Raw genomic sequence first — 13,763 nt, forward strand, 5'->3', positions numbered from 1 at the left:
TCAAGAAACTCATCCAAATGCTTGTAAGGTTCTTCACTTGGAAGTCCATGATAGTTAGGAAGCATTTGAATGGTTTGTGGTTTGATTTCATAGTGGTGTACTCTAAATGGTGGCAATTGAATGCATGTAGGTGCATTGTATTCATTAGGCACATAGTGATCTCTTAAAGCAAAGGGAGGATTAGCAATTGGAGGTGCAAAATGGGCACCTTGATTGCCTTGGATGATGGGAGATGGTGGAGCATACATTGGCCTTGGCATTCCCAATGGAACTTGGCCTTGTTGTTGTGGTGGGTGAATGAATAGCATCGGCATGCCTAATGGTACTTGCATGTTATCATGATGCACATTAGGGTGGAGGATACCTTGTTGGTCTATGTGACCAAGGTCCTCCACATGGTCCTCATTATGTACTTCCATTGATGAAATGGATTGACTAGAACTTCCTCTTCCCCTAGGGTTTCGAACAACGGATTCAAGATGAAAACTAAGAGGGACAAGAGTAGGTTTCAATGATCTACGACCATGCATGCACAACGAAACACAACAAGCAACAAGTAATGAACAATCACTTCACCTTCGCAACAAATCAATTATCAAACTTCCTCCACATACAATGATCCCATACTCCCATGCTATCAACAATATGCAAAGAAAAGTAAATTACCTCCACACGGGCTCACGATTTATCTAAGAATTGAAATACAAGCTTCCACGCGGGCCGACGATTTAACTAGAGATCGAGTCAAGAAAGAGCTCACAAAGGGTCCTTTAGCACTTCAATTCAATTTTCAATTTTAGCCTTACAATTTTTTTAGATTTTAGCTTTTTCCATGTTTTTGCTTAGCTCCTTGCTTAAAATGTTCCTTTGCTCACCTTCTAGCTCAATACACCTAGTGAAACAAGAACCAACACAATAAGTAATGAAAATGAAAATGAAAATAAAGTAAAGACACGACCAAAAGAGTACTAATTCCTAATTGATTCCACAAATACGACGTTGCCTTTAATTAATCCCCGGCAACGGCGCCAAAAACTTGGTGTACACGTCGTCAAGCACCCCAAAGCTTAGCAAAAGTGGAGATGTTGAACTAAGATGAGTGTGGCCAAGTTTTACATTTTTAATTTGCCACTACTACCTTTCACTAAAAATATAGTTAGGGCGAGTAGGGATCGTCCCAAGGGATTGGTGGGTCGTATTAGGTTGTGGAATTGAGATTAGGGTTAGTAGGTCAAGTGATCAAAAGATTGGTTGATGGTTGAATTACACTAAGATGCAATTTAAACTAAAGTCAACAATTGAATGTAATAGAAAGAAAATAAGAGAGACAGATCTTGGGATTTAGAGATCACCACTAAGTATAGTTTTTCTACACCCTTAATGAATGATTAATGAGGGGGAAAACATGTATTGCAACAATAGTGTGTATGTGTGGTTGTTCCAACAAGCATGGATGACTAATTAAGTATATATTATCTAAGCAACATGGTGGATAGCACAATATATCAAACTAAGCCATTAATCCTTTCTTTAAGCTCGCAATCCAAACACATCACAAGGTTAGAGATATATGCTACTTGTTTTCATAAGTATAGAACATCAAAAAATAAGCATGGATTGTCCTCCCATTTAACATTTAAACTACAATTACACTACAATTAAGCTAATGACATGAAATTCAACTAATTAAACTAAGGGAGAGGCACAATCCATCAAGAAATAAGTATGAACCATCAAATAAACCACAAGAGCATTATATTAAGCACTATGTCTTGACAATCTCTATATCCATAGCATCAATACACATAGACATGTATCAATAACACAAAATATGGAGACAAACACATGAACATCTATTATAGCATATATAGACATATGGATAGAATGAAATGATCAATTGGAAGCATTAAACCATGCAAATCATTGAATAAACAAGATCTATGTATATAAATATGTCAAAACATGTATCACAATATAAATCCCCTCAAAAATACATAAATCAAGATGTAGAAAGCATGCTTAGGGCTAACTCTAGCCCCAAGAGGATGTCTAGCCACTCATGGATGGTGTCCTCTAACCTCAAGGGCTAACTCCATGGTAGGGATTGCTCCTCTTCTTGGTTGATGGAAGAACTCCAAACTTGTGTCTCTAGCCTCCTTTCTTCTTTTCTTCCTCACTAAGAATATGAAAATTGTGTCTCTAGTGTATGTATCAAGTATATCTCAAGAATGGCTCATATTCCTTATATAGGTAGGTTAAATGTCACCCCTAATAAGCTGGGCTCGTACACCAATATTCCTTCCAATGATTAGATATGAGACAACTTTTAATGAGCTAAAAATTGAATTTTCTTGCACTTGGGGAAGTTCGATCGATCGAACTTGTGGTGAGATCGATCGAACATGGCTAAGATCTATTAAATTTAAGCTGGATCGACCCTCTATAGTGGCGCCTTTTTGGATAAAACCAAATCTGAGATATTTTGGGGAATGAGACAAAAGTGGTAGGTGTGGTGGTACAACTGGATAAGATGGAATCTTTTCGATCGATCGGAAGAAAGTTGGATCGATCGAACTTTGTGAATTTTTGGATAAGGACAAAAGAGTTTGGATCCATCTTGAAATGTCTAAATCAATGAACTTTCAATCGATCAAATATTTCCTGAGATCGATCGAACTTTCTAAATTTCCACCACTTGCTTCCTTTTGCTCCCACTTTGCTCCTTTCTTTGATTTATCTCAAGATTGCTTCAATTATGCTCTTATTTAGCTGAGTTAGCTTATTTTGGGGATAAGTACCTGAAAATGGAAATAATACAAAATCAATCTAAAGCGGGAAAATAAGATAGATAAAAGTTCTAGAATACCTAAGCTTAAGGGGTTTAAATGCGCACTTTTCAGCGCTCATCACAATATCCCATTCCCATGCTTATAAATATAGTAAATTTAATCTCATATCCAGCCACTAAATCAATCCATAAATAATGTGGTATATATCAATTATGACACATGAGGCATGAAATTAATTAAACTATTCCTATTATTAATTGTAGTGTAGCACTAAGGTTCACTCAAATAATTGGAAAGATCGACCCCGAGGGTCCCGAGGGGCAACACCCCAGGAACCAGATTTTCCTAAAAATTGCTAAGTTTAAACCTATCGTTCCTAGAGTTTAATCGTATTTAGAGTACCAAAATTTATCCTTAATTAAAGTGACCATTTTATGCAACCAGGTTTAAACCATCCATGTTTAACAATCTAATATGACATTCTAGAAACTGAAAAAGAAACTATTTAATCAATACGAATAAGAAACTAGCAAATTTCATCTCAAATATGCATAATAGATTAGACCCCACCAAATGGAACTATCAGAATCACAAAATGGCTCGTAACAGAAATAACAAAATCAAAAATATGAATTACTAATTAACCATATTGTTTCGAACTATCAAATGCGTTTATAGATTCATTTAGAATTTTCATAAGCGACTTATGAGTTAGCTGTGTATAGGTATTATAGGCATATATATATATATATTGCATAGTTGAAATGTTTATAGGTCCAAAGGGGAAGAGAAGAAAGGTATTTGCCTCACGAATTATAGGGTAGCAATACAAATCCTTAAGCCTCCACCCTAGGGCCGCAATCCTCTCTTGATTTCCTTTCGACAACCTATAATGCACTCAGGCGAATCTTTAGCCTAGAGTTCTGTAGATGCTCTTCCTTTCTCGCATTCTTTCTCTCTATACATATAGTTCTGATTGTAACCTAATCGTAATACTAAGACTAACAAAATATATCGTAGTACTAAGGCTTAATAAAATAAACCCACCAAAGCCCAATTCGAATTCACAGCTTACCCATGGAATCCCCATGACCCGACAGCATAAAACCCAACCCAATAACTTGACCCAATGAAATAACCATAAAATACATAAAACACAAAATAAATATAACATAACAACAATACAAATATACACATGCAAATACATACTTTTTAATTAAATCCAATCTAAAATCTATAACTCCTATTTAATAAATCCATAAAATTACAGGGTATTACACGCCACCTCCACCGCTATCGCCAGTGCCACCTCCACCACCACGGTGACCGACTTCCACCACCGTCACCTCCACTGTCTTCAACCACCGCTACCATCGTCACCTCGATCTATTTTCTTCCACCACCACCACCTACACCATTACTGCCTTCCACCACCACCATACCACTACCACTGTCATTGCCTTTTATTATCATCATCTACTACCAACACCACTACTGCTTTCCGTCACCTTCCAACACCAACATCTACACCACTACTGTTTTCCACCTCCACCACCATCGTCACCACCATCTACCACTGCTATCATTTTATTTATATATAGAAGAATATTATTTTGTTAACATAATTTATTTGTTACTAATTAGAAAGTATTTTAGAAATTTCAATTTGAAATTCATTCCATTTTAAATTTTAAATTCATTCCATTTTAAATTCATTCCATTTTAAATTTTAAATTCATTCCATTTTAAATCAAACACTAGAATGATTATTATCATTATATTTCCAAACGTTTCATATTTGCAACCAAATAATAGAATGAGAATGACCATTCCATTCCTACTTGCATTCCATTCCATTCCTGCATACCAACCACAACATAAGAGTCCGTTTGAGAGTGCTGTTAGAATAAAAGATATGCTTTTGTTGTAAAAAAAAAAATTGTTGTCAGTAACACATTTTAGGTATTTGGTGGCACATTATAATAAGTATTTTTCATAATTAAATTATTTTTTAATTTATTTGGTAACAATATATATATATATATATATATATATATAACTTGGTAAGGAGTTAGTAGTTAGTGGAGTTAGGGGGAAAGGGATTCAAACCTAGGACTATAGGATGGGGGCTCTTAAGGCCTGACCCTTTATCACTTGGGCAACACTGCGACACCTAGTAACAATATTTTTTAAAACACTTCTATTGCTAATTTCACAATAGGTCTTAGTGTATTAAATCCACCTTTATTTTTAAAAAGTTGCACAATACCCCTTTCTCGTTTTTTTTTTTTAGACAACAAACAAACTTTATTTATAAAGGGTTACAACTTACCCCCTTTGACTAACGGATGTCACACTTTTGCATTTAAACTAGTCATGTGCATTACAAATGACACATTAATTCATTATTTTAAACAAAATTACCCTTACAAATGCTCAATATACCCTTTCTAATTGATTTACCAAAAAAATAATAATAATAAATAATAAAAAAAATCCTTGTTAGTGGCAATTCTAGCTGTAATCTGAAATTTTCAAATATAGACATTGCATGGAGTTTCTCTATTATTCATATAGTTCCGTATTTAATAAATAAATAAATAATCGCAATCTTCATGGTGAGCAACAAGCAAGGTTTCATAGTCCACGGGAGCAATTCCAATCTCCCTCGGTAAGTTGTCCATTAGGGAAAGGCAAGTGGAATAGACCTATACTTTCAAGGCATTGGACATTGTGGCCAAATCTACTTTTTGTTTGGATAAACTTCCCTTAATAAATAATTAGTAAATTAAAATCTTATTAGACATATATAGTTATGCGCAATTAGGGGGAGACAAAAGATCTTACCATAACTAAAAAATGTATATGTCTCTACTTGGTTTGTTATACAAACGACTTTGGTTTAGTTATGTTCTGTTTTTTTTTTTTTCTAAAATATTTATTTTCTTTTTTTTTAATTCAATGTCCTTATTATGTATATTTATGTAATTTTGTTTCAACCCTTAATGACAATAAATTCTCCATTAGCCAAAGAGAGAGGGGGTATTGTGCAACTTTTTGAAACTAGAGGGGGTTGCAGTAAGACCTTTCACAATAATATCCTTTCATATGATGTTCATCATATATATTTGATAATATCAACTTTATAAGGATTGTAATTGTCTTTGTAAAAATAAAAAGTACAAAATTATCTAAGAAAAAGAGTTACCTACAATATTTAATCTCAATTCACAACGCAATTTTAAAAGCTCCAAATTCTAACTTCGTTCAAAAACTCTATTCAACTAAAATTGGTAACTACTAAAAATGCTTATAATGGTTACCAATCACATCTGGACGTAATTTTTTTAAAATAAGTGTTGAAAAATATATGTTTCAAATGACATTTAAAATATAACTAACCTTAAACTAATATGCCATAAGATAATTCATAATTTGCTAAAAATAATTAATAATTAAATATGCAACTCAATATTTAATTAAACATGCAAATTAAAGCAATATGATAATAATAAAAAATAAAGAACCTGGTGATGAGTGCTCAAATGTTGTATATTTTAGCACCTAAGTTAGGGTACTTTAGTCCATTTATCTATCTTTATTTTCATGTTTTAGTACTAATTTCTGTTTTTGTCTATTTTTAGGTCAATAAGGTTCAAACGGGCTAAAAATGGTCCATTACAGCTTTTTGGAGTCAAGCAAAAGTTCCGAGAAGATTCCAGAAAAATTCAGAAAAAAGTAAAAAATGCAAAATTTCGCCACTAGTGGGTTTGGATCAATCTTCGATCGATCGATCAAAAATTTCTTTGATTGATCGAAGATACGTTGGCAGCGAGCTGTTTTTTTCCCACGTGCCCGAACTCCACCTACCATATAGCTGCAAGATTAGATATTTTAAAGGCTTATTTTCTAACTTGTCCACTACTCCGATGACCTTGTATTTAAAGGGAATTGAACCATTTTATAAAAGATCTTTTGTCTTTAATTTTTATTTTATTTCTACATTGTAATAGTTAGTTTCTCTTTCTAGAAAAGTTAGAGATTAGGGTTAGAAGAAAAGAGAAGAGTAAAGGCACCAAGAATACATCTCAAGATCTACACACACTCTCTCTCTAGAATTCAACAAAGAAGAAATGGAAGAAGATTGAGCCATGTTTGGTGATTACCCTTGAGGGTTCCAAGATCACACCCACCTCTCCATGATTGGCTAGACTTCTCCTTGGGACTTGGATGAGCCCCAAATTTGTAAATCTAAATCTCAATCTCTTTCATACTTTTTAGGGAATAATATCTTGTGATTAGTGTTTTAGCCTTATGAATTTAATGAATCTTAGGTTCTCCTTTGATTTTTATAGATTAATTCTTTCTATTGATTCTCTATGTGATTACATGTTGTCTTACATGTGATTATTTGGAAATTGTTCTCTACACCAGTTTTTCTATATTAATTGTATGTCTATGTGTGGTTGATTATGAATTTAGTGATGGCTAGACATAGTTTTTATTAGATGGGTTCGTCAATTAATTTGATGGATTATGCTTATGCTTGATGGGTTATTCTATAATATAATTCATGTTTGTAGATAAGTATACAATCTATACTTGATTTGATATTACATGACTTATTATTGCAAATTCCATTATTCTCTAGATTGATGTATGTTACAATTGTTACTAGTTTGATGGGTCATACTTATGATTGATAGGTTGTTCTACACTTAGTTTAATTGTAGGTTAGGTAAACAACTCATAATTGAACTTGATGGTCCATGCTTAATATTGCAATTGGTAGGCGCATTTTGTTCACAAGAAGGTATTCCCCAAATTAGTTGAAAGTGTGTGGTTTGGTGAACGAGTTTGGTGGCAATTCCAATGCACCCCAAGACCTCACTTCTCATCTCTTAAATCCCTATCTCAACTTAGTTTTATTTTACTTGCATTTTAATTAATTGAATCTTAGTTTAATCAACAATCCAACCTTCCTTTCCAATCTTTTGATACAATAGAGTCGAAGTTAAATTCCAACACGTATAATCTCTTTGGATAATCCCTTCTCACTCATACTACATAGTATATGTGTTAAGTGGTTTATAAATTTAAAGTATGATGCCCACTTGACACTAATTTCTAAACTCAAAGTGTTGTGCATTATTTTGTGCACACACTCAGGATCAGAACATAATTTTGGCGTCATTACCAGGGATTAACGATTTTGTTGGAATTAGACTAGACAACAGTGTTCATTTAATTGCTTCTATTTTTATTTTATTTTTCGTTGTATATTCTTTTTCATTCTTGATATTATTGATGAGTACTGAAAAGTGCGTATTTAAACCCCTTAAGCTTAGGCATTCTAGTACCTTTATCTATCTTATTTTACCGTTTAGATTGATTTTGTATTATTTCCATTTTCAGGCACTTATCCCGAAAATAAGCTAACTCAGCCAAATAAGAGCTTAATTGAAGCAATTCTGGGATTAAGCAAAGAAATGAGCAAAGTGGAGAAAGAGGGAAGCAAATGAAGCCAAAGGTGGGAAGCAGCAAAGTTCGATCGATCCAAGTTCAAGGTTCGATCGATCGAATAATGATCGATCTCAGCACTTCAAGATAAATCCAAGCCTAGACCCAAAAGCATAAAGTCCAAAAGTTCGATCGATCTAACACCATCCTCCGATCGATCGAACACTTTTATCCTTATTCAAATGATTAATCCTATCCACAGCTGTACCACTCACTAACCACTTTTGTCCTTTTCCCATAAATATCTCCCATAAATATCTCGGATTTATCTTTTTCCAAAAAGCTCAGCCAGTTGGATCGATCCAGCCTAAGTTCGATTGATCTCACTTACTTTCGATCGATCCAAGTTCAAGGTTCGATCAATCGAACTTCCTCTAGTGTGAAAAAGTTAAAATTCCATCTCATTAAAAGTTGTCCTTTATCCAATCATTAGGGAATATTGTGTGCACGACCCCAGCTCATTTTGGGTGTCATTTTGACCTACCTATATAAGGATAAGGATTACTTTTTACAAAAAAAAAAAAAAAAAAAAAAAAAAAAAAAAAAAAAAGCCAACATTATTTTATCATCTCTTGGAGAGCAAGCTTAGAGGAGGAGGAGGCTAGAGACACCATAGGAGACTCTTCATCAACAAGTAGTAGATTTCAACCATGGAATTAGCCCTTAAGGGTTGGAGCATTGTCACCATGAGTGGCTAGACATCCTCTTGGGGCTAGAGTTAGCCCCAAGCATGCTTTCTATATCTTAATCTTGTGTATTATTGAGGGATTAGTGATGTAATTGATGTTTTGACACTTTGATATATATATGTCTTATTTATTCAATGATTTATGTGGTTTAATGCTTCCAATTGATCATTTTATTCTATCCATATGTCTATGTATGCTAGAATAGGTGTTCATGTGCTTGTCTCTAGATTTTGTGTTATTAATGCATATCTATGTGTATTGATGCTATAGATTTGGAGATTGTCAAAACATAATGCTTAAAGGAATGCTTTTGTGATTCTCTTGATGGTTCATGCTTATACCTTGATGGATTGTATCTCTTCCCTAGTTTATTTTCATGCTAGTAGTGTAGATGTAGTATAGTTGTAGTGTAGTGTTAAATGGGAGGACAATAGATGCTTGTTGTTTGATGATCCATGCTTTTAAATGCAAGTAACATATGTCTCTATCCTTGTGTTGTATTTGGATTGTGAGCTTAATGAAAGGATTAATGACTTGTTTTGATTTATTGTGCCTTTCACATATTGTTTAGACAATATATGCTTCATTGCTTAGATATATAGTGCCTTTCACATGATGTTTAGACAATACATGCTTAACTAGTCATCATTGCTTGTTGAATCAAACAAACACACACACACCAATATTGCGACACACCATTTGCTCTCATTAATCACTTGTCAATGATATAGAAATGCATTGCTTGGTGGTGATCTCTAAACCCCAAGATCTCTCTCTCTCTTACTTACTCTAAATTGCATTCTTTTGCTATCACTTAGTTTAATTTAGTTGCTCTTTAATCAACCAACCAACCAATTGTTTGATCATTCGACCTACTATCCCTAACTGTGATTCCACGACATTGCTCGATCCTCATAATCCCTTGGAACAACCCTTTCGTCAAAATTTTGGCGCCGTTGCCGGGGATTTGTTGATTAGATTTGGCAACGTCGGATTTGTGGAATTGATTAGGATTAGTACTCTTTTGATCGTGTCTTTACTTTATTTCTATTTTTCTTTTTGGTTACTTATTGTGTTGTTCTTACTTAACTAGGTGCATTGTTGGAGAGGAAGCAAGTAAATGAGCAATCAAGCATTTAAGCAAGCAAAGAAAGTAAAAAGATAAAAATTCTAAAATTGTTAAGCTAAGCATTAAAATTTGGAGTTGAAATGCTAAAGGACCTTTGTGAGACTTTCTTTACTCAATCCCTTAGTTAAATCGTCGGCCCGCGTGGAGGCTTATTTTTTATTGTCTTGTATCATTGTTGTTAAAGCATGGGAGTATGAATTAAATGTTTGTGGAAAAAGTCTAATTGCATTGTTGTGAAGGCAGAGTGTTTGTCATTCTTTGTGTTTGTTGTGTTTTGCATTGTGCATGCATGGACGTCGTTCATTGAGACCAACTTTTGTCCCTCTTGATTTGCATCTTGAATCTATCGTTAGAAATCCTAGGTGAAGAAGAAGTCCAAATAGAGCCAATCTATCAATGGATGACCATAATGACAATCATGTTGAGGACAGTGGTCACATAGACCAACAAGGTATCCTTCATCCCAATGTGCACAATGAGAACATACAAGTACCATTAGGCATGCCCAGGCCATTCATTCACCAACCACCACAACAACAAGGCCAAGTTCCATATGGAATGCCAAGGCCAATGTATGTTCCACAACCTCCCATCAACAATCAAGGAATTCAAAACCAAGGTGTTCATATTGCACCTCAAGTAGCTAATCCACCTCTTGCTTTAAGAGACCATTATGTGCCTAATGAGTATAATGCACCTACATGTATCCAATTACCTCCATTTAGAGCACATCATTATGAAATTAAGCCATAAACCATTCAAATGCTTCCTAACTATCATGGACTTCCAAGTGAAGAACCTTACAAGCATTTAGATGAGTTTCTTGAAGTATGTTCCACCGTAAAATATACGGACATGCCGGAAGAGGTTTTAAGACTTAAACTTTTTCCATTCACCTTAAAAGACAAGGCAAAGTATTGGTTTAACAATCTTAGGCCTTTTTCAATCACTTCTTGGCCAGAAATGCAACAAGAGTTCTTGAAGAAGTACAATCCAGTTTCTAAGACCAATGCCATGAGAACCTCAATTCGAAAAATTTTCACATAGGGATAGAGAAACGTTTGATGAGGCATGGGAACACTTCAATGAATTGCTTAGGAAGTGTCCACATCATGACATGCCCAAATGGCAATTAGTTCAATACTTCTTTGAGAGCTTATCAGACAACTATAAGGGTATGGTTGATGCTTCCATGGGTGGCTCATACATTGATAGGCATGAGGATGATGTGTGGCGTCTCTATGAGAGCATGAGTGAAAATTCTTTGCATAGAACACTATCATCCAAGAATGGTAGAAATTCACAAGGTAGGAAGAGTGTTGGCTTACATCAAGTCGACCATTCAAATGAAATAGCCGCCGAAATGAAGTCTTTATCTCAAAGGTTTGATCAATTTTTGATTAACCAAAACTCGGCGAACCAAGTATCTTCCTTCCCTAACCATTCTCATCGTGCATCAAATGAAACATGTATGACTTGTTCTAGTGTTCTTCATTCTACTTCTCATTGTCCTCACAGACAAGTGCAAAGTGAACCTAATGAACAAGTTAATGCGGCTTTTGTGAACCAAGGGAACAATCCTTATGGTACTCATTATAATCCAAGTTGGAGGAATCATTCGAATTTCTCTTGGAAAAACCAAGGAGAGGGCTCAAACCCTTCCCAAGGCGGTTTTCAAGGGAAGTATATTCCACCTCCACTTCAAAACCAAGGATCCCAAGGTTATAGACCTTATCAATCACAAGGGAATCAATTTGCTAATTCTCATTTTCCCAACCAATCTTATTCCCAAGGTAATACTAGAAGTCTCGCCTTTGAAGAGAAAGTTTTGAATGCTTTGGGCACTTTAGAGGCTAACACTCAATTGCTTCATTCTCACTCTCAATCTATTGCGAAGCTAGAAACCCAAGTAGGGCAAATAGCAAGCACTCTCAATGCGAGAGAGAAGGAAAAGATGCCTATAAATGCCCTACCTAAGCAACAATGTGTTGTGGAAACCCATTCCTCATCAGGAGGCCACACCATTGAACATGTTAATGCGGTGACTACCTTGCGGAGTGGTAGGATTGTGGACAATCAAGTTGGAATGTCCAATGAAGAGAGTGAACCAGTGCAACCTCAAGTTGTCACCCGTCCCGTTTCACATCCCATTCCTCCTTCATTGCATATACATGACCTTGTAAATGAGAAAGTCTGGAAAGATGTGTTTGAAAAAAGAAGTTTTGAGAAATAATGTTGAAAAGGTTTTATTTAAAAATGATTTGAAAACTTTTTGTGTTGAAGAGAGTTCAAAAGAAAATTTTGAAAAAGTGTTTGAACCAAAGGTTCCATTTCCGGATGCCTTAAAATGATTAATTTCAAAAGACAAGCAAAAGGTAAAAACCAATGAAATCATGGAAATGTTTAGGCAAGTGAAAGTTAATCTTCCACTATTGGATGCAATCAAGCAAATTCTGGCTTATGCCAAATTCTTGAAGGACTTGTGCACCCAAAAGCGGAAGAACAAGAGCCAAGCACCAAGAAAAGTGGTTTTGACCGAGCAAGTAAGCTCAATTTTGTAACATAACACTTTCCCAAAGTTTAAGGACACCGGTTCACCCACTACATCATGCATTATTGGTGATCATATCATTAATCGGGCGCTTCTTGACTTAGGAGCAAGTGTTAACCTTCTTCCATACTCGGTTTATGTCAAATTGGGCTTAGGTGAATTAAAACCAACGTCGGTAGTTTTGCAACTTGCCGACCGATCCATTAAGAAGCCTAGGGATATAATTAAGGATGTTTTGATAAAGATTGAAAAATTCTTCTTCCCGGTTGATTTCGTTATCATAGCCACGGAACCGATTCCCAATCCTAAGAGCCAAATTCCTGTTATCCTTGGTCGTCCTTTCTTGGCAACCGCTAATGCCAACATCAATTGTAGGACGGGGATAATGAAGATCTCATTTGGCCACACGAAGGTGAAGTTGAATATCTTTAATCCCACACCCAATTCATTTGACAAATATGAAGGAGAAGTTAATGTTGTAAATGAATGTCATGATCTTCAATGCCAAGGAAATGAGCTTTAGTGTAAAACCAAAACTTCTAAAGAATCATCTTCAACCTTGCATTCTAAAAGTCTTGTTTCAAACTCTTGCTTTGAAAGGGCATAGAAGCCTAAATGTTGTAATTGCATAGATAAGGGACCAAAGATTTCTTTTGAGCTTAATCCAACAAGTTCTTCAAAGAACCATTTGTTGGGAGGAGTTCAAAGCATCTATCACCCCCAATAAGGAGGGGATGCATTATAAGATCTTTGATCTAGGCTAAAAGAGCCCAATGTCTTGCTAAAGACGTTAAAGACTAGCAAAAGCATTTGTAGGGTGTCAAAACCCTATTCCTCCTCCATTTCTATCTTTCATTTCATTTCTTACGAAGTCTAGATACTTGTTTTTGGTTCATATGCATTTCAAGGAACTTTGGTGAGGATTGCATAAGCTTTCATGTCATTATTGAGCATTCTGCATAGTTCGATTGATCTCAAACTTGAGTTCGATTGATCGAACTCCATTCTGCATCCAACACTTAGAAAAATTTTCGACCTGCAGAAACCTGCATCCAAATCACCTCTCTGTCCCATTGTTCGAACTA

At 35.2% G+C, this 13,763-nt stretch overlaps 1 pseudogene; it reads right to left on the bottom strand.

Annotated features, from left to right (window-relative positions):
* Positions 1 to 11,146: 11,146 nt before the first annotated feature.
* Positions 11,147 to 11,246, bottom strand: LOC132272168 (small nucleolar RNA R71; annotated as a pseudogene).
* Between the last annotated feature and the right edge of the window lie 2,517 nt (positions 11,247 to 13,763).

This window comes from Cornus florida, unplaced genomic scaffold, assembly GCF_030987335.1.
Source record: "Cornus florida cultivar Cherokee Brave unplaced genomic scaffold, ASM3098733v1 CherokeeBrave_3.0.0_Hap2_Chr08, whole genome shotgun sequence".
NCBI classification, from domain to species: domain Eukaryota; kingdom Viridiplantae; phylum Streptophyta; class Magnoliopsida; order Cornales; family Cornaceae; genus Cornus; species Cornus florida.